The sequence below is a fragment of the Heterodontus francisci genome, chromosome 10, assembly GCF_036365525.1.
Source record: "Heterodontus francisci isolate sHetFra1 chromosome 10, sHetFra1.hap1, whole genome shotgun sequence".
NCBI classification, from domain to species: domain Eukaryota; kingdom Metazoa; phylum Chordata; class Chondrichthyes; order Heterodontiformes; family Heterodontidae; genus Heterodontus; species Heterodontus francisci.
In genome coordinates, this window is record NC_090380.1 from 33,571,919 (window position 1) to 33,596,157 (window position 24,239).

General features: G+C 42.7%; 1 protein-coding gene across 4 annotated transcripts in view; it reads right to left on the reverse strand.

Moving 5' to 3' along the window:
- Positions 1-24,239, reverse strand: part of reps2 (RALBP1 associated Eps domain containing 2) — a 292,361-nt gene that overhangs the window by 197,697 nt on the left and 70,425 nt on the right. The window lies entirely within an intron of this gene.

Sequence of the window (24,239 nt, forward strand, 5' to 3'; positions counted from 1 at the left end):
CGATATTGGACAAGTAGAGGCACACTTTAGTTCATGCGCAGCATTGCCTCATTGATGGGAGCAGTTAGTGACATTTAACTAGGAAAAGGTACGCAATGCAAAAAGCTAAAAGTGTAACAGGCTTTGCTCCTGTCTGGATTCATGGCAGATGGAGTTTAATCCGGACAAATGTGAGGTAATGCATTTTGGAAGATCTAATGCAGGTGGGAGGTATACAGAAATGGCAGAACCCTTAGGAGTATTGACAGGCAGAGAGATCTGGGCGTACAGGTCCACAAGTCACTGAAAGTGGCAACGCAGGTGGATAAGGTAGTCAAGAAGGCATATGGCATGCTTGCCTTCATCGGTCGGGGCACAGAGTATAAAAATTGGCAAGTCATGTTGCAGCTGTACAGAACCTTAGTTAGGCCACACTTAGAATATTGCGTGCAATTCTGGTTGCCACACTACCAGAAGGACGTGGAGGCTTTGGAGGGGGTACAGAAGAGGTTTACCAGGACGTTGCCTGGTCTGGAGGGCATTAGCTATGAGGAGAGGTTGGAAAAACTCGGATTGTTTTCACTGGAACGACGGAGGTGGAGAGACGACATGATAGAGGTTTACAAAGTTATGAGCAGCATGGACAGAGTGGATAGTCAGAAGCTTTTTCCCAGGGTGGAAGAGTCAGTTACTAGGGGACCTCGGTTTAAGGTGCGAGGGGCAAAGTTTAGAGGGGATGTGCGAGGCAAGTTCTTTACACAGAGGGTGGCGAGTGCCTGGAACTTGCTGCTGGGGGAGGTGGTGGAAGCAGATACGATAGCGACGTTTAAGAGACATCTTGACAAATACATGAATAGGAAGGGAATAGAGGGATATGGGCCCCGGAGGTGCGGAAGGTTTTAGTTTCAGCAGGCATCAAGATCAGCGCAGGCTTGGAGGGCCGAATGGCCTGTTCCTGTGCTGTACTGTTCTTTGTTCTTGCCATCAAAGTGTCTTATTGATAACAAACACCCTATACTTTAGCCCTGCCTGTATTGCTTCTTAATTTGCAGTTAGAGAAAGCAAAAGTACAAGAGTGTCACTCGCATCTGCACTCAAGCAGATAGCCATAGGCAAATAAACAAAGAGTTGAGCTAAAAATATTCATTTATACTGCACTGATGGATGCTACAAGACCCATATGTTATTTTTAGCTATATTCTTGTGCAAGGGGGTCTGGGGAAAATATTGAAAGGAAACACCATTCTCCAATATTATGCCATTCTCTGCCAAGGTGTCGAGTCAATTTTTTGTTTGCTTGGCTAATCTAAAAGAGCTGCCTTTACATTAAAAGGTTCAATGTGAATCCAGATCAGTACATACGCAAGCTCCATGAGCACATGGCTATCCTATTCTACACGCAACATCTCATCCCAAACTGTGCACCTCATACCAAGAAAAATGAAAGCTCAGCCAAAAGAACAGTTGCATTCCAAGATGCTATAAAGTTGGAATCTATAAATTGGCAGCTTTCTGGAGAGTATATTTCAAATCTCTCATTCTGTTTTGCTGCAATGGATTAGTTTATTTGTAAATAAGCAATTTAATCAGTATAAAGTGACCAAGTGCTGCTATAATTTTCAACATCCAAAAAGAAAGGCAGTGCAGCAAGTATCCTATGTATTCTCCATAAGTAATTCACCAGAATTAGAGTTAATAATTGCAACTCCTCCTGAGATTTTTCCCAAACCACCTCTCATACCATGAATTTCCACTTCAGCAATGTCATCAATTGGTAGTATTAGTCAGAGTTCATAATCCTCATTCGCATTATCACAGAACCATTCCTTCAACACTACAGTCTGTTTATTTTCCTTATTTTTCCTTCCCAAGCATTGTGAATTGTGAGGAGGATAGTGTAGAACAGCAAAAGGACATAGAGAAGTTGGTGGAATGGGCGGATAGGTGGCAGATGAAGTTCAATGCAGAGAACAGAGAAATGTGAAGTGGTTCATTTTGGTAGGAAGAAGGAGAGACCATATAAAATAAAGGTTACAATTCTAAAGGGGGTGCAGGAGCAGAGGGACCTGGGTGTATATGTGCATAAGTCATTGAAGGTGGCAGGACAGGTTGAGAGAGTGGTTAATAAAGCAGACAGTATCCTGGGCTTTATTAATAGGGGAATAGAGTATAAGAGTATGAAATTATGTTGAACTTGTATAAGACACTAGTTTGGCCTCAACTGGAGTATTGTGTCCAGTTCTGGGTGCCACACTTTAAGATGTGAGGGCATTGGAGAGAGTGCTAAAATGATTCACGAGAATGGTTCCAGGGATGAGGAATTTCAGTTATGAAGCTAGATTGGAGAAGTTGGGACTGTTTTCCTTGGAGAAGAGAAGAATGAGAGGTGATTTGATAGAGGTATTCAAAATCATGAGGTGTCTGGACACAGTCGATAGCGAGAAACTGTTCCCACTGGCGAAAGGATCAAGAACGAGAGGGCACAGATTTAAAGTAATGGGCAAAAGAAGCAAAAAGCATCATGAGGAAAAGCCTTTTCATGCAGCGAGTGGTTCAGGTCTGGAATGCACTGAGTGTGGTGGAGACAGGTTCAATTAAAGGATTCAAAAGGGAATTAGACAGTTATATAAAAATGAAGAATGTGAAGGGTTATGGGGAAAAAAGCAGGGGAATGGCATTAAGTGAATTGCTCTATCGGAGAACAGACACGATGGGCCAAATTACCTCCTTCTGCACTGTTACAACTGCGTGATTTTCCCTCATCTCCTCAGGGTATTAGCTCATCCTGGGAAGCAGTTTCACAGATGCTCACCATCTCTGGTGTCTTGTCTGGGTAGCCATTTTTCTTTTATAGTGTAGATGGAATATTAGTGGGCTTTTCAACTGTGGAGGTATCACTCAGTCAAATACCTTTAACAGACTTGAGTGTTGAAGGAATAGTTCTGTGATGATATGAATGAGGATGGTGAACTCTGGCCAATGCTCCCAAATGATGATATTGCTGAACTGGAAATTCATGGTATCACATCACAGGAAGAGGGCAGATACAAAGGTTTCACACACAATGTTTGCTTCCAGTATGCCTCTGATCAATATTCCTAGAGGAGAGCAAAGGATAACTAAGCTATAACCAAGTGTATTTGGAATAGATTATGGAACAATTCAGTAGATTATACATGTCCAGAACCTATGCTCCCCAAAGACTGCCACAACACTGCTGGTCTATCCACATCATTGTACGAGACTGAGCTAAATTTCAAAACTGCTCTGGACTTAGAAAAGGAAGAAATATTTCCTGGTTGCTGCATTGGCCATCACTTCAAAAATGAATATAACCAACTCTCAGAGCTCAGGAAATGTACATATTTGCAGAGAAAGAAAATGCAGACAGAATGGCTGGGGACAAGCTTCTTACAGGCCAGGAGAAAACAGCTCAACAAAGGGAGATTTAGTCTTTACATGTGGGACTAGGATTCACATCAAAAGGACAGGGTCTAACCTATTGTACTTCCAGATCTTAGATGATTCATATCTTAAATATCTAGGACATGGGACCAAGTATCATATGTCACAGTTTCTAATTTTAAATGTGTTACAATGGAAATCACAACTGCCAAATGGAAACGTATTAATTTCATCAGATGGGACACTGCCTGAAACTTTTTTTAACTGGACATTGCAAATAACTTGTTTAAAAAAGCAAAACTGAACAGCTGAAAACATGGTTGCACATTTGCATTCTGAGAAGACAAGGGCTGGCTGAGAGACGGATGAATAGAGAGACAATGGGGGTGCTCCTTGATTCAATTAGCAAGATTGACTTTGTAAGAGATGAAACTCCACCCCCCACCGAGGATGTCTGGAAGGCTCTGGAATCCAACAACCCTCCAAGGACTGCTGTTTCAAATAAAGAGATGGTCACATGACCTACCTGCTGGTAATACTGGGGCTTTTGAATTGTGCCCCACAGACAGGAAACGGACTACAATTCTAAACCTCAAGAGGAAGACATTTCTCTCTGTCTCTCTCTCCAGCAAAGTCACAGGAAAAACATGGTGGCAGCTTCCACGCTTCAAGAGTACAGACAAAGCCTCTCTTCGACCTTCTGGTACCAGAGAAGCAAGCCTGGAACTATGCACGTGACCCCAGCGAGGTGTCCAAGATCTTAACTTCAATTGAGCACATTATACCAAGGGCATTATGAACTACATCTGTATTCCATTTATTACAAACTCTACTTCAACCCCCTAACTCTTTCTTCCCCTCTGTATCTATTTGTGTGTTTGTGCCTCTCGTATGCATGTGAACGTGGATGCGTCACGTATTTTAGTATTTTAAATTGGTTTAGAGTGATAAGGTTAATAAACTTACATCTTTCTTGTTTGAACCCAAGAAAACCTGTCTGATTGGTTCATTTGCAATTGTAAAGAGTGCAGTTAGCAAAGGCTCACTGAGATGGTAAGCTAAAATCACTGTGTTTAAAAAGATAAACCTTGTTACAGCCAAACCAGAGAAGGGGCAAGAAGGGAGCCCGAGACCCCTTCCTCAGGTGGTTGTAACAATGTAAAAAGGACAGCATTACAGGCAAATTAACACATCCACTTAGTTCCCATTTTTATAAATTAATGGACATTTATAATCTACTGACTTGATCCATTGTCATAAATGACACTATTCTAAATAGATATGGCTATAGCTTGTTATCCTTTGCTCTCAAGCAATGGAGGCAAGCATTGTGTGTGAAGTCTTTGCATCAGCCCTCTTCCTATAATATGATAACATTGCTGAACTGGAAATTCATGGTATCAATTGGCAGCATTGGCCAGAGTTCATGGTCCCCATTTACATCATCACAGAACCATTTCTTCAACAGTCTCTCTTTGGCCTCCTTGTCTCAGAAGACAACGGGTAAGCGCCTGGAGGTGGCCAGTAGTTTGTGGAGCAGCGCCTGGAGTAGCTATAAAGGCCAATACTAGAGTGACAGACTCTTCCACAGGTGCTGCAGGTAAAATTGATTGTCAGGGCTGTTTCGCAGTTGGCTCTCTCCTTGCGCTTCTGTCTTTTTTCCTGTCAACTGCTGTCTCTTCGACTTGCCACACTTTAGCCCCACCTTTATGGCTGCCCGCCAGCTCTGGTGATTGCTGGCAACTGACTCCCACGACTTGTGATCAATGTCACAGGACTTCATGTCGCGTTTGCAGACGTCTTTAAAGCGGAGACATGGACGGCCGGTGGGTCTGATACCAGTGGCGAGCTCGCTGTACAATGTGTCTTTGGGGATCCTGCCATCTTCCATGGCCAAGCCATCTCAAGCGCCGCTGACTCAGTAGGGTGTATAAGCTGGGGACGTTAGCCGCCTCGAGGACTTCTGTGTTGGAGATGCGGTCCTGCCACCTGATGCCAAGGATTCTCCGGAGGCAGCGAAGATGGAATGAATTGAGACGTCGCTCTTGGCTGACATACGTTGTCCAGGCCTCGCTGCCGTAGAGCAAGGTATTGAGGACACAGGCTTGATACACTCGGACTTTTGTGTTCCGTGTCAGTGCGCCATTTTCCCACACTCTCTTGGCCAGTCTGGACATAGCAGTGGAAGCTTTTCCCATGCACTTGTTGATTTCTGCATCGAGAGACAGGTTACTGGTGATAGTTGAGCCTAGGTAGGTGAACTCTTGAACCATTTCCAGAGCGTGGTCGCCGATATTGATGGATGGAGCATTTCTGACGTCCTGTCCCATGATGTTCGTTTTCTTGAGGCTGATGGTTAGGCCAAATTCGTTGCAGGCAGCCGCAAACCGGTCGATGAGTCTCTGCAGACACTCTTCAGTGTGAGACGTTAATGCAGCATCATCAGAAAAGAGGAGTTCCCTGATGAGGACTTTCCGTTCTTTGGTCTTCGCTCTTAGACGGGCAAGGTTGAACAACCTGCCACCTGATCTTGCGTGGAGGAAAATTCCTTCTTCTGAAGACTTGAACGCATGTGAGAGCAGCAGGGAGAAGAAAATCCCAAACAGTGTAGGTGCGAGGAACACAGCCCTGCTTCAACAGTGGAGTCTGCTTATTAACCTTATTTTTCCTTCCCATTTACCCTCCCATCTTCTAAATATAATTTACTCATCCTGGGAAGTAGTTTCACAAGTGCTGATCATCTCTGGGGCCTTGTCTGGGTAGCCATTTTTCTTTTGGAGAGTAGATGGAATATTGGCAGGTGTTCAACTACGGAGGTATCACACTATCTAATATCTTACCCAGACTGCACATGCTCCATTAATTTGAAGTGGGAAATTTAATTAAAAATGGACTTTTAGTAGTGATTGAACACCACTGCTCAACTGTACAAGTACAGGTAAGCTCTATTGGCAATGGTCAAGAAAGAACCAAGGAACACAAAGGGCCTGAGTTACCGATTAAGAAGTTAAAGAGTCTGCCCTCTCATGATGTAAAAGATCTCATGGCACTATTTGAAGAAAGGCAATGGAGTTCTCCCTGATGTCCTGGCCAATACTTATTCTTCAAAAACACCACGAAATGATCAGGTAAGTTGTTTATCACATTGCTTTTTGTAGGACCTTGCTGCGTGCAAATTGGCTGCCCTGCATACTACATTGCAACAGTGACTACACTTCAAAAGTACTTGATTAGCTGTAAAGTATTTTGGGGTGTTCCGAGATCACTAAAGGTACGATATAAATGCAAGTCCTTTTGTTTATTATATTGCAGGTGTTAAACCACAACTAAGTGAATTAGAAATAACAGAAAACTTGTGTTTTCCAGCAGAAACAATTTACAGCATGCCTGTAAGTGACAATGTTGAGTGCCTCCTTGCAACTCAGACTGCTGTATTCAAATTGGTGCCACAACATGTGTGTTGAAATGATTAACTAATAAAAATGTAACAGGGATTGCACCAAAAGCAGCATTAAATAAATAGAAAAGTGATCAAAATTGATTAGTAACTGAAGTAGAAAGCCTATATTATGGAAGTGCAAGCTGATCAAGGCAATTGGATATCTGGGACCTTGGTAAACAATGGGACCAACAGCATATTTCCTGAACCATTTAAGGGTTTAAGGATTGAGAATCGAACAATGCCGCCAAAGTTTCAATTGCTCCCTTTCTGGTCTAGAGAGATTGAGTAGGTAGCATTGCAGCAACATAAATCTCTTCATTAAAAGGGTCCTCATGCTGTTAAATGGCTTCCTTAACTTTCTGTGTTGAGTTTAATTGGTAATTAATGCACAAATGCAACAACTTCTTGAAACTCATGAGGAGGTTGAGGCCGAGTTCCCATTTTCACAAGCCTAATGGTGGAGCGTTGCAAATCATCCAGCAATTTGTGGCGATTCACAACTCACTGGGTAAGTCTTCCTTGCCACATATTGCTGGATGATTTACACGTTAATAACAGCGTGAGAATTAAACTCTCTGTTATTTTGCCAACAAATTCTGGCCCATTACTCTACACAATAAGAATCAGCCTACCACAGTGGCAGTTCATATAATTATGGACAATCTTTGGAATCTGGCTCATTGCAGTTGGGATGCTTCGTCCTTAAATGAAAAGTTCATTACCTTGCTAATTCTCCCCTTCACCCTCCCTCTTCTGAGGACATGAAGACACACAGGGCTAAGTTGAACAGACAGCAGCCGCACTTGGGTGGGGTGGGGTGGTGGTGCAGGGGTTGATGTTTTATGTGCACATCCTACAGGTAAAAAAAAAATCACAGAGCAGAAGTGACATATGGCCCATATGTGGATATGAACAGGAACATAAACCAAAACAGGCAAAGAAGAAACGGAACAAGGATGAAATTAGAGTCTGGTCTCACAAGTCCGCAAGAGACCTGTGTGACCACAAAGCTAAACCAATGAACTCATGAGATCATTTATGCTTGCAAGCCAAGACAGCAGTTTTTTTTTGTTGCTAAAATGTTGTCCTGGTTTTTTCCTCAAAATTTATATTGGCTATTATTCCTGAATACATTATAAATGGTCAAATTATAATGGAAAGCCTATGAAATTTTATTTGTCGGTCTCTGCAGCTGAAAGCATAATTGATTTTTTCTGCTGCTACCATTTTGCTGTAATATCTCATTTACATCGATGAAAGTTGGCAGCTATCTATATCAATTACAGACACAGACCAATGAATCAGGTTACTGTAGTTAATAAGTACCAACAAGATTTAGTTTTTTTCAACTGAAGATGAAAGATGTGACAGAATGGATTATTGTTTCTGTACTGGGAGACTGGGAGAATGCGCATAACATTGCTTCCCTCAATAGAATCATATAGACAACTCAACATTCTTGAGAACCAGTCCTAGGGTCCATAGGAGTACATATCAAACGGAGTGATACTTAAGTTGAATCTGATTGAGATGATATAAAAACTGCATAGGGTTTCTGGCTACACATTGCCAAAGCATGATTACTAAAAATAAAACACAAAATGTCTGATTTTTGTACCATTCGCCATATGACAGTTTCATAATTTTGGCTAGTTTGTTAGGTGGGCAGGTAATGTATGGAGGCTGAGTGCAATGCAGGAAGGATCATGCTGGCTGAGAAGCAGGAATGACATGGCTTAGAGAGCCAGTTGCCTGCCTGCTGTCCCAACTAGGATTAGAGATTTTCCCACCTCATCAAAGAGAAGAACATAGAGCATATGAAAAATAAGAGCAGGAGTAGGCCATACAGCCCCTCGAACCTGCTCCGCCAACCAATATGATCATGGCTGATCCTTAACCTGAACGCCACTTTCCCATATCCCTTAATTCCCCAATAGACAAAAATCTATCTACCTCAGCCTTGAACATCCTCAATGATGGAGCATCCACAGACCTCTGGGGTAGAAAATTCCAAAGACACACAACTCTCTGAGTGAAGAAGGTTCTCCTCATCTCAGTCCTAAACGGCCAACCCTGTATCCTGTGACTATAACCCCTAGTTTTAGACTCTCCTGACAGGGGAAACAACCTCTCGGCGTCTATTCTGTCAAGCCCTCCAAGAATTTCACATGTTTCATTGAGCTCGCCTCTTATTCTTCTAAACTCCAGAGTGTAGGCCTATTCTACTCAACCTCTCACCATAGGATAACACTCTCAACCCAGGAATCAAACTAGTGAACCTTCGCTGCAACATCTTCAAGGCAAGCGTATTCTTCTTTAGATAAGGAGACATAGACATGTGCAAGATATCCTCGTCATGTACACACAAATGTAGGATTAGGATTTGGTATAATCGCATATGACTGAGCTCTTTTGCTTTCTTTTTACTTCCAAATAGCTTGTGGATTTGCACTGTAGCTAGAATTAATCAAAAGGTTACAGTTGTACATTCTCAGGATGCTTTAGGATTCAATGAGCCAGGGTACATTTTAGTTCACTGTGCTGTTTAGTTTTGGCTGAAAGTGCAGGATTCCTTTCTGTGTGACTAAACTTTGTCAATACATTATAAAACAAGATGGGCCCAAGATAGGGATAGGAAGTGGGACAAAAAGGCTAGGACAATGGACAGGCCAGCACCTGGTGTTTTGTGGGCACTGGCTAATTTCTGGAGGTCTTGTTCACAATAATTATCAAAATATGAAGAATTTTCTAGGACAGTGTGCGTGACTAGAAGTCGATAAAAATACTGAGCTTTCCTTCATGATTTATAGAGTCAGGATCAAAAGGATCGACAAAGACTACATCTCTTCTCAGAGGGGGTTACAAAGCAATATTGTTTATTATATATAAAAACAAGAAATGCTGGAACCACTCAGCAGGTCTGGCAGCATCTGTGGAAAGAGAAGCAGAGTTAACGTTTCGGGTCAGTGACCCTTCTTCGGAACTGATAAATATTAGAAAAGTCACAGGTTATAAGCAAGTGAGGTGGGGGTGGGGCAAGAGATAACAAAGGAGGTCTAGATTGGACCAGGCCACATAGCTGACCAAAAGGTCACGGAGCAACGGCAAACAATATGTTAATGGTGTGTTGAAAGACAAAGCATTAGTACAGATTACGTGTGAATACACTGAATATTGAACAGCAGCAAGTGCAAACCTGAAAAAAAACAGTGGGTAAGCAGACTGAACAAACTAAGATGAAATGAAATAAATGCAAAAAAAAAAGGATTGTAAAAAATGTAAAAAAGAATGTCAAAAAAAAAGGAAGAAAAAATAACTAAAAATGAAAGTAAAATGGGGGGCTGTCATGCTCAGAAATGATTGAACTCAATGTTCAGTCCGGCAGGCTGTAGTGTGCCTAATCGGTAAATGAGATACTGTTCCTCGAGCTTGCGTTGTTTATTTCTCTGTATGTCTACAGCTTAGAGACAATGTGGGTGTCAAAGTCTTAGTTGAACATAAAAGAATTAAGTTGCAAACCATATTTGGTGCCAGATTTGAATTCCCTTACATACGAGTTTAAAAAGAGATCCTGAAGAGATCAGTTCTTTTAAAGAAGGCTGAATACTAGCAGTATCCATTTGTTGGACTTTATTTGCTGCTGAGACAACTACATGAATCACTGAATATTACAGCACAGAAACAGGACATCAAGTCTATGCCACTTAATCCTAGTGTCCTTCTTGCTCCCTATATATTTTTTTCAAACAACCCTCTGATCCAGTGGGTCTCAAACTTTTTGGTTGGAAGACCTCTTTTCAAATGGATTAGTAATCACAGACCCTCCCCCCCGCCCCCCCCATCTAAATTATAATACTATATAATACTCATATGAAAGTGCTGCATATAACAAATATTTTAATGATGCTTTTCAGAAAACAGGTATTTAGTTACAGGTATCAGCAAGTTAGGTGTGCCTGCTTCTCACGGCACACTATATAGTATTTAAATATTTTTTTAAAACTCCCCTCTCGAGCAAGGCTGAACTCACCTAGCACTGACAACCAGTCTTGGTAACTGCGGGCCTACCTGGCAATGTCAGTGCCCCTCTCGGCGTTCCTCCATGCACACACCCCTCCTAGGTGAGAAAGCCACTCCACTCTGCACTGCAGATGTGGCGGCTGCATTCCATTCCCACTTCCACCTGCCACTCCTGTTATATGGCAGACTCTGGAAAATCTCTACAGAGACTTGGCGAACCACTGCTCTAATCCCCTTTTTAAAATGTATAGAGATTTTTTATTAAAGTTGAATACTAAACACAAGATAAAATCTGAACTCTCAAAATCCAGACCTAACAAATCTAAATGTTTCAATTTAAATTCTTAAACCCTGAAAAACTTATGGTCAGGATAAGAGTATCAAAGAATTTACTGATTCATAAATAACCATGTTTAAATTTTAAGATAGATTTAACATATTGTTAAACTTAGATATTTTGAGGATGTAATAAATCGAAGTCATGCAGCCAATACTTTATTGAGCTAGGATTTTCATTTTCCACAAGTTTAAAAAGATAACTTAGAATAAGCAAATGAATTAATGAACTAGATCAAGCAAAATTAGTCCATAAGAAAAGTTTTTTGGATGAGATTTGAAAATTAACATGATAAATTTGTTAAAAAGCTTTACACTTGCAGCAAGTAAATTTAGCCTTGGCACTTTATAATTGGTGGCAATTGTATTACGCCTACTTGAATTGTGATACCTGCCTGATATTGGAAACAAACAGCATGGTGCTATTTGTGACTACCACCAAGTTCATATTACATTAGCACAAGTGCAACAAGATTTAACTGAAAAGAGTGAAAAGATAAGGAATGTCAGCTTTTTCTTTAAATAGTAACTTGATATTCATCAACATTAAAAAATATACATACACAACTTAACAAATCACAATTATTTTCTGCCCATTCACAAATCAAGGGAGGTAAGCCACCCAAAATGCTTGCATTTATCATTGGATCAAGGCTTAAATTTCATCGCCACAAAGCCATGCGTCTTATCTAGAATCCTGGCTAGTTGACTTTCCAGTTAATTTTCAAGTTCAAAAATCGAAGGTAGAGGTGCTCATTAATTACTTCGGGTGGTTACACCATTCTGCTTGATGTTGCAATATACTGAGAAATAGCCGACATAATTATAGCCTGTCAATTCCATCATGCTGCATATAAATACAAAATGAGGATCATGTTTTTACACACAAAGAACATGCAGTCATTTCTTGAGCAGGTATGGTGATGGAGAAACTGTACAGTTACAATTTGAAAGGCCAACTCTATATTAGAAGCAAAAAGTGTGGGGGAAATTCCAGTTAAGAATCTAAACATTAAAAAAATATATATATACTCAGGGCTGGATTTTGTGTGGCCCCATGAGGCGGGATTGGAGGCAGGGAGGAAGGAGTATCGCAACGGGTGGCGAGGGTGCAGCGGGGTGGAGGGCTGTCAAGCGATCTTCCCAGGGCGGGATAGGCCAACGTTGGCCTTGCTGCCCAGAGGCCAATTGAGGACATTAACTGACCTATTAACGATTAAGGGCCTCTTCCCGCCACCACTGAGACCTTACCAGTGGCGGAAGGGCTCCGCCACGCGGGGAGGTCGCCTTGTAATATGAGGTGCCCTCCCTATGGGCTTGGCAGGGGGTGGGATCCTCCTCCATATGCAATTTGTGGCCCACGGAGGACCACCACCAGGAACCAATTCACCCCACTTCCCCCGCCCCCCTCAGACTCCCCTACCCTGGACTGCAAGACCATCCCTCGGTACCTCCTCGCTGGGGCCTTCTGGACTGGCCCCACTGACTCCGCCTCACCTACCTCTTGTCCAGGGTTCCATTGCTGGGCCTGGGTCCAAGGCCTCTGCAGTACTAGCAGTGGCCACTGCTCCTGTGGTGTTGCTTATCTTGCTGAGCTGTCAGGCCCCTTAATGGCTGAGAGCTCATGGAGGAGGCAGGATCCCCATCTTTAAAAGAAACTGGGATCCTGCCTCCTGAAACTTTGATTTAAAAAGATCGGAGGACCGCTCAGTGGGGGTGGGGATGGTGGTTTGCAAAAAGGCAGAGGTGGGGCCAGGAGCCCCACCTCCAACACAAAATGCAGCCCCCACCTTTTTCATTACATTGATCAGTTGTTTCCACCGAAGAACCCCCGCTGCTGGTTAAATCCCAGTGGTTGGCGGTTGGGGAGGGGTGGGGGGTGGGGGGCAGAGAGAGACTGAGAAAGAGAGACAGAGAAAGAGAGACAGAGACAGAGAAAGAGAGAGACACAGAGAGACAGAGACACAGAGAGACACAGAGAGACAGATAGATAGACAGAGAGAGAGAGAGAGAGAGAGAGACAGACAGACAGACAGACAACAGGTCCTCCGCCCTCGCCTTCCGTCACAATTCTACGGCTCCCACTACTCATACCTCCGGACTGTCCCAAAGGGTGGGGGGGCATACAATTCAGGCCACAGAATCATTACAGCACGGAAGGAGGCATTTCAGTCCCAATAACCTTTCTCCTGATATTCAATACTGACATTTTCTCACTTCCCCCACTGTATAAATTCTGTGTACCCTTTCAAACGGTGCTGTTAAATATTTGTACATTATCACATTGATGGAAGAATGATTTGTTGGACATCTTATTGATCAAGACTCCAACCTGTTCTGCACATTCAAAAAAAAAAAGCACTTCCACATTAGATTGCTACTGCCTGACAAGAGCAAAGCTCTGTCGCTCTTCAAACCACATTTCTGTTCAATCATTTCAAATGGATGTTGAAAGTAAGACATTTTGTACTATTCTGAGGGGACTCCTTTTGACTTGAGAGTCGAGAGCTTAAGCAACATACAATACTGCCTGGAGCTAGCAACTTTCAAGGGATGGCAACTCACCTCAGTTTGTGTCATCACCTGCAGTAAAATTAAACTTGCCTGGCCAACACCTCAGGTTGTTGAACTGGCAGTCCATACAACTTTGTCACTGCGGTAACAGATACAGCAAGCTGTTGGTGATTGCTTGACTATTAACAACAGGCATTTAGATAGCTCCTTTAACATAGTACTTCACAGGAGCATCAAACAAAATCCGACACCAAACCACATAAGGAGATATTCTGACAGGTCACTAAAAGCTTGATCAGAGGAGTAGGTTTAAAGAAGTGTCTTAAATGAGGAGAGAGTAGTAGGAGGGGTGTAGAGGCAGAGGGGTTTAGGGAGGGAAATTCTAGTGTTTGGGGCTGAGGCAGCTGAAGACATAGCTGGGGTGCCGGAAACCACAACTGCCAGATGGAAAAATATTAATTTCGTCATATGGAACATTATTTGAACGCTTACTGGACATTTAACATAACTTGTTTTAAAAAGACCACAGGACAGTGGCTGAAAACATGGCTGCACATTTGCATTCTAAAAGACAGTGGCATCGAGAGACAATGGGAGTACCCCTGGATTCAATTAGCCAGATGGTTTTTGTCAATTGTGATGATCAAGAGACATTGAGAATCATTGAATGTGTAAGAGCCAGCATTCCATCCCCCACTGAGTGTGTCTGGTGAGCTGTGAGGAATCCACAAAACTTGCAGGCGAGGCTGCCTCAAGCAAAAAGCTAGCCACACGACTAACCTGCTGGCCAACCAAGTTAATTGAATTGCGCTCAAAGAAAGAGACTGCAAATGAACCTCAAGAAGAGAGGACCCTCTCTCTCTCATGCAAAGTTCCAAGGGACCCATGGAAGTAACTTAAGCCTCAAGACAGAAGAACAGTGAAGCAAGTTTGAAAGTGTGCAGTGGGCCCCAACGAGAACTGTAAGATTTAACTTCAATCAAAGACTTTACATCCAACTCAAAACCAGTAACTGATTTTCCATCTACTACTTCAAACCTTCCCCCCACTTTAATTCTTTCTTCTCCTCTGTCTCTATTGGTGTGTGTGTTTATCGCATATGCATGCTAACGTGGTCGCGCCACATATTTTTAGTAGTATTAACTCAGTTAGAGTTTTAATGTCAATAAACTTACACCTTTCTCGTTTGAATCAGAGAAAACCTGTCTAATTATGATTGCAAAGAAATCAACCAGAGAGCAGTGAGCAAGGATTCACTGAGGGGGAAGCTAAAAACACTGTTTTAAAAGTTAAACCCTGTTACAGCCAAACCAGGAAAAGGCTGAGAGGGGAGCCCTAGACCCCTTTCTCATCTGGTCGTAACACTGGCAAAATTCAGGATGCATAAGTGCTGGACGAGCACAGAGATCTTGGATGGCTGTAGGTGGTTAGGGAGAAAGGGAATGTCATTAAACATGTCATGCTCAGCAAATATTCCAATATATTTTGTTTCAGGACTGACTTGGTAAACATTCCTCCAGATACTGATGGGCCTGTTATCTCCATCTCTATCCTTTGGGTGATAGAAATAATAATAAATGGGATCTGTGCACAATTTCGCAAGTTTCAGACCAAAGGAGGTGTGGCTCTGTCTTTGGAAAGTGCTCAGATGAGGAAAGAGTGTATTGAAGGAAGCTTGAATTGTAACAATTTCCATTTGTAACTTTTAGCTTAATACCTGAAAAAAACTGACACCTTTTCTCAAAAGGGAAGATAGTCCAGGGATAAATAATTGCAGGTGATATCCAAGGGAAGGTAGAAGGGAAGTAATGGTCCATCAACATATTGTCATTTTAGTTTCCTTCTCTTTACAAAGTAGTCCCTTCATTTATATTCTGTCTCTTTTCCTCCACATTTTTAAATGTGGAGGAAAAGATCTGAAATTGGACATATATTGTGTTTTGCCATTGTCACTGGGCAAAATCCTGGAATCCCCTACCTAACAGCACTGTGGGAGTACCTACACCACACAGACTGCAGCAGTTCAAGGGGGTGGCTTGCCACTACCTTCTCAAGGCAAACTAGGGATGGTCAATAAATGATGGCCTTGTCAGCAATGTCCACATCCTGTGAGTGAATATTTTACTAAAGTTTTTTTTTAAATGTCCAAAATTAAATTCTGAGGTCCAGTGGTGGAATGAAGTGGAGCAGAGTGGAGCCAACTTCGATCATGGAGAAACCAATGTCCATTGTCAGAGGTGGTCATGGAGAGAGAATGAATCTAGAATCTGTTCAAAAGGAAAAGCATCAATGGGTGTGCTGCTGGAAGTTGTCTGTGAGGCAAAGGCAGAGCATCGTTTACCATCTTAATGTAATTTCTTTTCTTTAAATATGAAATTTGGAAAACAAACAAAACCTCTGAGGGAAGCGGATAGGAGGGCAGACCAAGAGGGAAAGGGGAAGGAGGAAAACAGTCCGAGTGGGCCTGTACTTTGCACCATTAATCCTTAGAAGGGTTGAAGGTGAGGTAAGTGACAGTGGAATAAGGGGATACAGATGTTGGGCATGTTGTGGTGAGCATCAATAGGATAGCAATGAGGGGGTGGAGGGAGGGAGATGAGGTCAAGGAAAAACAAAGGAATAGGGAATGGAGATCAGGGATGCACACGAGAGGGACGGAGCAGCTGAGGGCCACATTCTCTAAGCAACCTCCACCAGAAAATACAGACTAAGAAATGCTGGCTCATTTTTATGCTATGCCACCCAGTTGAAAAAGGGAAGAATAAATTAAGTCAGAGAATCAGAAAATGAGAGAGGGGGGGGAGGGGAGGGGGGGGGGGGGGGGGGACATGCAGAGAGTTCAAGATAGAGAATAAGAGATGAGAGACAGAAGCCAACATGGAAGGAGAGAAAGAAACACAGCAACAGGATAATAACAGAGGCAACATTCTCCAACTGCGCCATGTGCAATGCTACTGGAAAATATAGAGAATGATATACAATTTCTCTCGTACACAATTTAAGAAAATACAATATCATGGAATATTTGTGAAGAAACTGCTAGTTTTCTAATGGAAGGGAGAAGAGATTCTCACCGTACCCACCACTCCTCCCACCACCCCAACTCCAATAAATCTTGCTCTGACAAAACGTTCTCCATGAAGGTTGGTTTTCTCATTCATATCAGACACTTGGCTTCCTTAACACTTAACTATAAATCCCTCTAATACTACAATATTACTTCCATATTTGGAATGGCTCATGACATATATTCTATCCAGCAACGAGAGCTACAGAAAATGATCAGCTAATGTGATCACACCATCACCTCTAGCTTCCATCCTTTCTTTCACCCCATTACAATATATAATCGGTCCCCCTCTCACTCTCATTTGTCACAACTTTTATAGTCAGCACTTCTCTGAATTTTTTAAGCTTCAAATCTGGTGTCCTGCTTGTTTTCATGTCTCCATCCTCAGTGTTGAAATTGACTATCTCTTAGTCATTCTTAAGCCTCCCTCATTCTTTCTACCCTGCAACATTATTCACTTTTAAAACTCAAACTTGACATTACCTAATCAGTATTTCTTAATTTACTTAGTTTTTAAAAAAAAACTCAATATTGCTTGCGCCAGGAACTTGAGCTATTACTTTAGGTTTCCAATAAAGAAAGGGCAATAGTGTCTGTTAATAATAGCAATATTTCTAGCATACTCTTCTCCTTCATAGGCAGTCCCTCGGGATCGAGGATAACTTTCTTCCACTCCAGGGTTGTGGGTCCTTAGATGACTGAATTGTCCAATTCTGGATCCGCACACTCTGCCACAGGTGGGGCAAGCGGTGTTTGGTGAAGCGAGTGAATGGGATGCTTGAATTTCCAAACGCTCCTTCTGCTGTTTGCACTTGGTCGCTGCCTGAACATGTCAATGTTATTAGAACTGGCTGGCGCCTTCACGGATGCTTCTTCTCCATTTTGGACAGTCTTGGGAAAGAGATTCCCATGAATCAGTGGAGATGCCATTTTTTCATGGAGGCTTTAAGGACATCCTTGTAGCATTTCCTCTGCCCTCCTGGTAGCCTCTTGTCGTGATGGGGCTCAGAGTAGAAAGTTTGTTCTGGGAGCCTTGTGGGAGAACAGCTAATGTGGTCCCACTATTTAAGAAAGGTTGTAGAGATAAGCCAGGGAACTACAGACCAGTCAGTCAGTCTCACGTCAGTGGTAGGGAAACTAGTAGAGAAAATTCTGAAGAAGAGAATCTATCTCCATTTGGAGAGGCAAAATTTGATCAGGAATAGTCAGCATGGCTTTGTCAGAGGGAGGTCATGCCCAACAAATGTGATTGAATTTTTTGAGCATGTGACCAGATGTGTAGATGAGGGTACTGCAGTTGACGTAGTTTACATGGATTTCAGCAAAGCCTTTGACAAGGTCCCACATGGGAGACTTATCAAGAAAGCAAATGCACATGGGATACAGGGTAACTTGATAAGGTGGATTCAAAATTGGCTTAGCTGTAGGAGACAGAGAGTGATGACAGACGGCTGTTTTAGTGACTGGAAGTCGGTGTACAGTGGCGTACCACAGGGATCTGTGCTGGGTCCCCTATTGTTAGTCATCTATGTTGTTTATATAAATGACAATGTGGGGGGTAGGATCAGTAAGTTCGCGGATTACACCAAGATTGGCCGAGTGGTTAACAGTGAGGTTGAGTGTCTTGGGTCACAGGAAGATATAGATGGGATTATCAAATGGGCAGAAAAGTGGCAGATGGAATTTAACCCTGAAAGGTGTGAGGTGATACACTTTGGAAGGAGTAATGTGACACGGAAGTATTCAATGAATGGCCTGACACTGGGAAGTTCCGAGGAACAAAGGGACCTTGGCGTGTTTGTCCATAGATCCCTGAAGGCAGAAGGGCAGGTTAATAGGGTGGTGAGAAAGGCATATGGGACACTTGCCTTTATCAATCGAGGCATAGATTACAAAAGCAGGTGGTCATGTTGGAGTTGTATAGAACTTTGGTAAGGCCATAGCTGGAGTACTGTATGCAATTCTGGTCGCCACATTATAGGAAGGATGTGATTGCACTGGAGGGGGTGCAGAGGCGATTCACCAGGATGTTGCCTGGGATGGAACATTTAAGCTATGAAGAGAGGTTGGATAGACTTGGGTTGTTTTCGCTGGAGTAGAGAAGACTGAGGGGTGACCTGATCGAAGTGTACAAGATTATGAGGGGCATGGACAGGGTGGATAGGGAGCAGCTGTTCCCCTTAGTTGAAGGGTCAGTTACGAGGGGACACAAGTTTGAGGTGAGGGGCAGGGGATTTAAGGGGGATTTGAGGAAGAACATTTTTACCCAGAGGGTGGTGACGGTCTGGAATGCACTGCCTGGGAGGTTGGCAGAGGCGGGTTGCCTCATTTCCTTAAAAAAGTACCTGGATGAGCACTTGGCACGTCATAACATTCAAGGTTATGGGCCAAGAGCTGGCAAATGGGATTAGGTAGACAGGTCAGGTGTCTTTAATGCATCGGTGCAGACTCGATGGGCCAAAGGGCCTCTTCTGCACTGTATTATTCTGTGATTCTGTGTCAGGCATACGGACGATGTGACCCGCCCAACGTAACTGACTAGCCATGACCAGTGTCTCGATACTGGGGGTGTTGACCTGAGAGAGGACACTGATATTGGAGCGCCTGTCCTGCCACTAACTTTGCAGGATCTTGCAGAGACACCACTGGTGATATTTTTCCAGCGCTTTGAGATGTCTGCTATACAGTGTCCATGTTTCCGATGCATACAGGGGGGCAGGTAACACTGTGGCCCATAGACCATGAGCTTGGTGCCAGGTTTGAGGTCTTTGTCGTCAAACTCTCTTTTCCTCGGATGACCGAAGGCTGCACTGGCACACTGGAGACGATGCTAAGTTTTATTGTTGATGTCTGCCATTGCTAGTATACTATCTGTACATTGGCTTAGTTACCCATGGTAGTCTAAGTAGTATTAAACCATTCCTGAAGTAAATCAACTAAAATGGACCCTGTTTCTTTATAATTGGACGTAATATAAGAAACTTACAAGCAATCCTACTCTGGAAGAACAGTTAATGCTTGGATAGTTTTCAATACATTACACAAACCTCGCCTTCTTTTCACTGCATCACAAGATTCAGAAAATTACTTTCATGCATGGATAGCTTGGAGCTGAAAGGAGACAATGGACATGCTGACACTTATCAGCCTGACTGCTGTATTGTCTCTCAGTGCTTGTAAGGGTATTGGTGAAACAAATACTTTTGTTCCCTAAATGCAGGGTAGACAGAGCCCTACACCTTTTCAAGTGGCTTGCTGTCAAAAAAAAAACAGTTGCCATGGGAATGCACTAAACAAAAATAGTAGCTTCAAAAATTATTATAATTCCACCTCTGCAATTACCAGCTTGTATTATGAACTCGTGGGTGTAGGTTTTGTCGTTACATAGTTTACAGAAGGGATTTTGCTACTTGCAGTATTATTACTTTGACAAGTAACACATAATTATCTGCTTAGGGAGTCTAGTTGGATCTCCAATTTCCTCGGTTGTACAAATGTAAATGCTGTTATTATAGTTGCAGTCTTTAACCAGGCACATGCTGTTGCCAAAGGTAAAGCAAGTCTTTCACATATTGAAAAGAGATTGAAATACTATGCTTGGAGGATCGAGACTTCATTTGTGACACTGAAGATGGAGAATGATTAATATGGAAACAAGGTAAATCATACTGGACTTTGTAACATCCTATGGTCAGCCTTGGGTGGGTGGTCCTTGGTAATTGTTGTTACTTGAGCCATGCTGTGCTAGGACAGAGTTCACTATGGGATTCATTTTGGATTCCTCCAGTAAAAAAAGTGTCTGCACAGACACAATGGGCCAAGAGGCCTCTTTCTGTGCTGTAAATTTCTATTGTTTTATGCAACCTTCAGAATTGAATCAATATCTGTTGTCAAGCATGTACTCCAAAGAATATCAACTTATGTTGAAGACTGATCACAATAGAATAAAATGACGACTAATCTTAGAAATTTGAGTGTGGCACGCAGAATCTAAGCAAAGGGTGATTGGGAGAATCTATAAATAAAAGTACACTAATCAGAATTTCACATTTCTCAAAATGTTTCAACAAGGCTGCCAATTAACACCATAACATTAAGGTAACCCTACATGACACAAAGAAGAAACTGGAAGCTGAATATTTTTAATTTCTGTCTGTAATGTTGAATTCATTGCAGTACTTGTTTGGAATTTGTCTGACTGGACATGCACCAAATGCATTGATTACATAAATGATATACATGCGGTTACAACCAGGTGAAAAGGGGTCTAGGGTTCCCTCTCAGCCTTCACCTGGTCTTACCGTAACAGGGTTTAATATTAAACACACAGTCTTTTTAGCTCCCCCTTGATGAATCCTTATTCACTAACTTCCAATTATAAGGCAAATAAACGGGCCAAACTGGTTTTCTTAGGTTTAAAGAAAAAAAGGTTGAACTTTATTAAAATTAAATTCTAATTTGGTTAACACCTACGGATACACGACGCGCCTACGCTAGCATGCATACACGATACACACATGCAGATAGAGACAGAAAAGAGAAGAAATAAAGTGGAAAAGTTTGAGGCAATATCTGAAGATGGTTTTGGTTACTGTTCTTCGAGCTCGCTGTAAAGTCCTTGACTGTAGATAGGTCTTGCTTTTCGTTGGGGCCCAGTATTCTTCTTAAACCTTGTTCGATGTAGGAGATTTTTCTCTCTTGAACTTTATGTGTCCTCAGTGGGTCCAGAGGCTTGTGAGAAAATGATGGGAGCAGACAGGAGAGGTCTTCTCACTCCAGCAGCAAACAGTCTTTCCTCTGAGTTCAAACTCCGTGGCTAGTTCAAAAAACCCTGGACCAGTTGGTTTCACCAGTCCTGGCTTTTGTGGATTGTATCACCTTAGCAGTCTCTGGAATGCTCTTCTTTATACCTTCAATGTCTGGTGATCAAAATCCGTTGTAAATTGAATGTGTCAGGTCCTTTGTCACCACAAGCACGGTCTGTTAGTATGCAAATGTTTATTAGCTAATTGTCTGGCAGCCCTTATAACAGGCCTTCTCTTTTTCCCAACAACAGTTTAAAATCAATGTTCATATGACAAAATTAATATGCCTCATTCTTGGCAGGTGGGGGCCTAAGATGGGACACATACGCAGTCCTTTACTGAAACCCTGAATATTGCAGAAGTGGTATAAATAATTAGGCAAGCTGCACAAGAGTAACAGCAACATTTTCAGTTTTTTTTCCGTAATCCCAGCCCCACTTCTTGAATTCAGAAAAAAGTAAATCAAAGATAAAAGGTTGTTTTAACTTGTGCATGTATCTAGAGAATTCCCGTATAATTAGATTGTTTGATAATTCAGCAAAGATCATGGGGAATTGTGTGAAATTATCCGTGAATTACATGAAAATAAAGTACTTCTGCAAAATATGTACATCTATAACGAGACTCAAAAGATAAAATGAAAATATTTTTTTAAATATATCAAAGGGCTTGGAGCTTTTTCAGGAAAAATCGAGGCATAGTTTATCCCAACATGCTTTTGAACATTATGTAGCAGCCAGTTACAAGGGCATCATAGATTGGGACTATATTGTTATATTCCAGAAAGCCAGTTGGTGAAGGATGATGCTGGAGTCAATCTTTACTCAGTCTAATACCACACAGCTAATCTCAAAGCTTCCCAAGTCATTGAGGCAAAGACAAATCAGGGGAGCTGTTACCCTACAGGGAGGAAGAAAAACACTGGAGGACTATTCTCATGCACCTCCTAGCAGACAGTTGTAAAGTACTTTTATGTTACTGGCTTTCTTGTTCCTGTCTGAGAAGAACTAATTCCATGCACAGTTCTCCAATTTTTATACATTCGGTGATGCTTGCTGGTTTCCATTATACAAGGTGATCTAAAAGGCATAGGTTCACATGGCTGTAGGTTTTGTGCTGCTCCTGTTTAGAATTAAGTGTTTAATTGACATGGCGAGACCCAGCTGCACTTTTAACATCTTTACAACAGCAATTTCAGAGACATTGGAACGGGTAACGTGAAACTATTACTTCTTCCAAGGATAATGAAAAGTGCAATTTTCTTTTGGGCCTCCTTATCTCGAGAGACAATGGATACGCGCCTGGAGGTGGTCAGTGGTTTGTGAAGCAGCACCTGGAGTGGCTATAAAGGCCAATTCTGGAGTGACAGGCTCTTCCACAGGTGCTGCAGAGAAATTTGTTTGTTGGGGCTGTTGCACAGTTGGCTCTCCCCTTGCGCCTCTGTCTTTTTTCCTGCCAACTACTAAGTCTCTTCGACTCGCCACAATTTAGCCCTGTCTTTATGGCTGCCCGCCAGCTCTGGCGAATGCTGGCAAGTGACTCCCACGACTTGTGATCAATGTCACACGATTTCATGTCGCGTTTGCAGACGTCTTTATAACGGAGACATGGACGGCCGGTGGGTCTGATACCAGTGGCGAGCTCGCTGTACAATGTGTCTTTGGGGATCCTGCCATCTTCCATGCGGCTCACATGGCCAAGCCATCTCAAGCGCCGCTGACTCAGTAGTGTGTATAAGCTGGGGATGTTGGCCGCTTCAAGGACTTCTGTGTTGGAGATATAGTCCTGCCACCTGATGCCAAGTATTCTCCGAAGGCAGCGAAGATGGAATGAATTGAGACGTCGCTCTTGGCTGGCATACGTTGTCCAGGCCTCGCTGCCGTAGAGCAAGGTACTGAGGACACAGGCCTGATACACTCGGACTTTTGTGTTCCGTGTCAGTGCGCCATTTTCCCACACTCTCTTGGCCAGTCTGAACATAGCAGTGGAAGCCTTACCCATGCGCTTGTTGATTTCTGCATCTAGAGACAGGTTACTGGTGATAGTTGAGCCTAGGTAGGTGAACTCTTGAACCACTTCCAGAGCGTGGTCGCCAATATTGATGGATGGAGCATTTCTGACATCCTGCCCCATGATGTTCGTTTTCTTGAGGCTGATGGTTAGGCCAAATTCATTGCAGGCAGACGCAAACCTGTCGATGAGACTCTGCAGGCATTCTTCAGTGTGAGATGTTAAAGCAGCATCGTCAGCAAAGAGGAGTTCTCTGATGAGGACTTTCCGTACTTTGGACTTCGCTCTTAGACGGGCAAGGTTGAACAACCTGCCCCCTGATCTTGTGTGGAGGAAAATTCCTTCTTCAGAGGATTTGAACGCATGTGAAAGCAGCAGGGAGAAGAAAATCCCAAATAGTGTGGGTGTGAGAACACAGCCCTGTTTCACACCACTCAGGATAGGAAAGGGCTCTGATGAGGAGCCACCATGTTGAATTGTGCCTTTCATATTGTCATGGAATGAGGTGATGATACTTAGTAGCTTTGGTGGACATCCGATCTTTTCTAGTAGTCTGAAGAGACCACGTCTGCTGACGAGGTCAAAGGCTTTGGTGAGATCAATGAAAGCAATGTAGAGGGGCATCTGTTGTTCACGGCATTTCTCCTGTATCTGACGA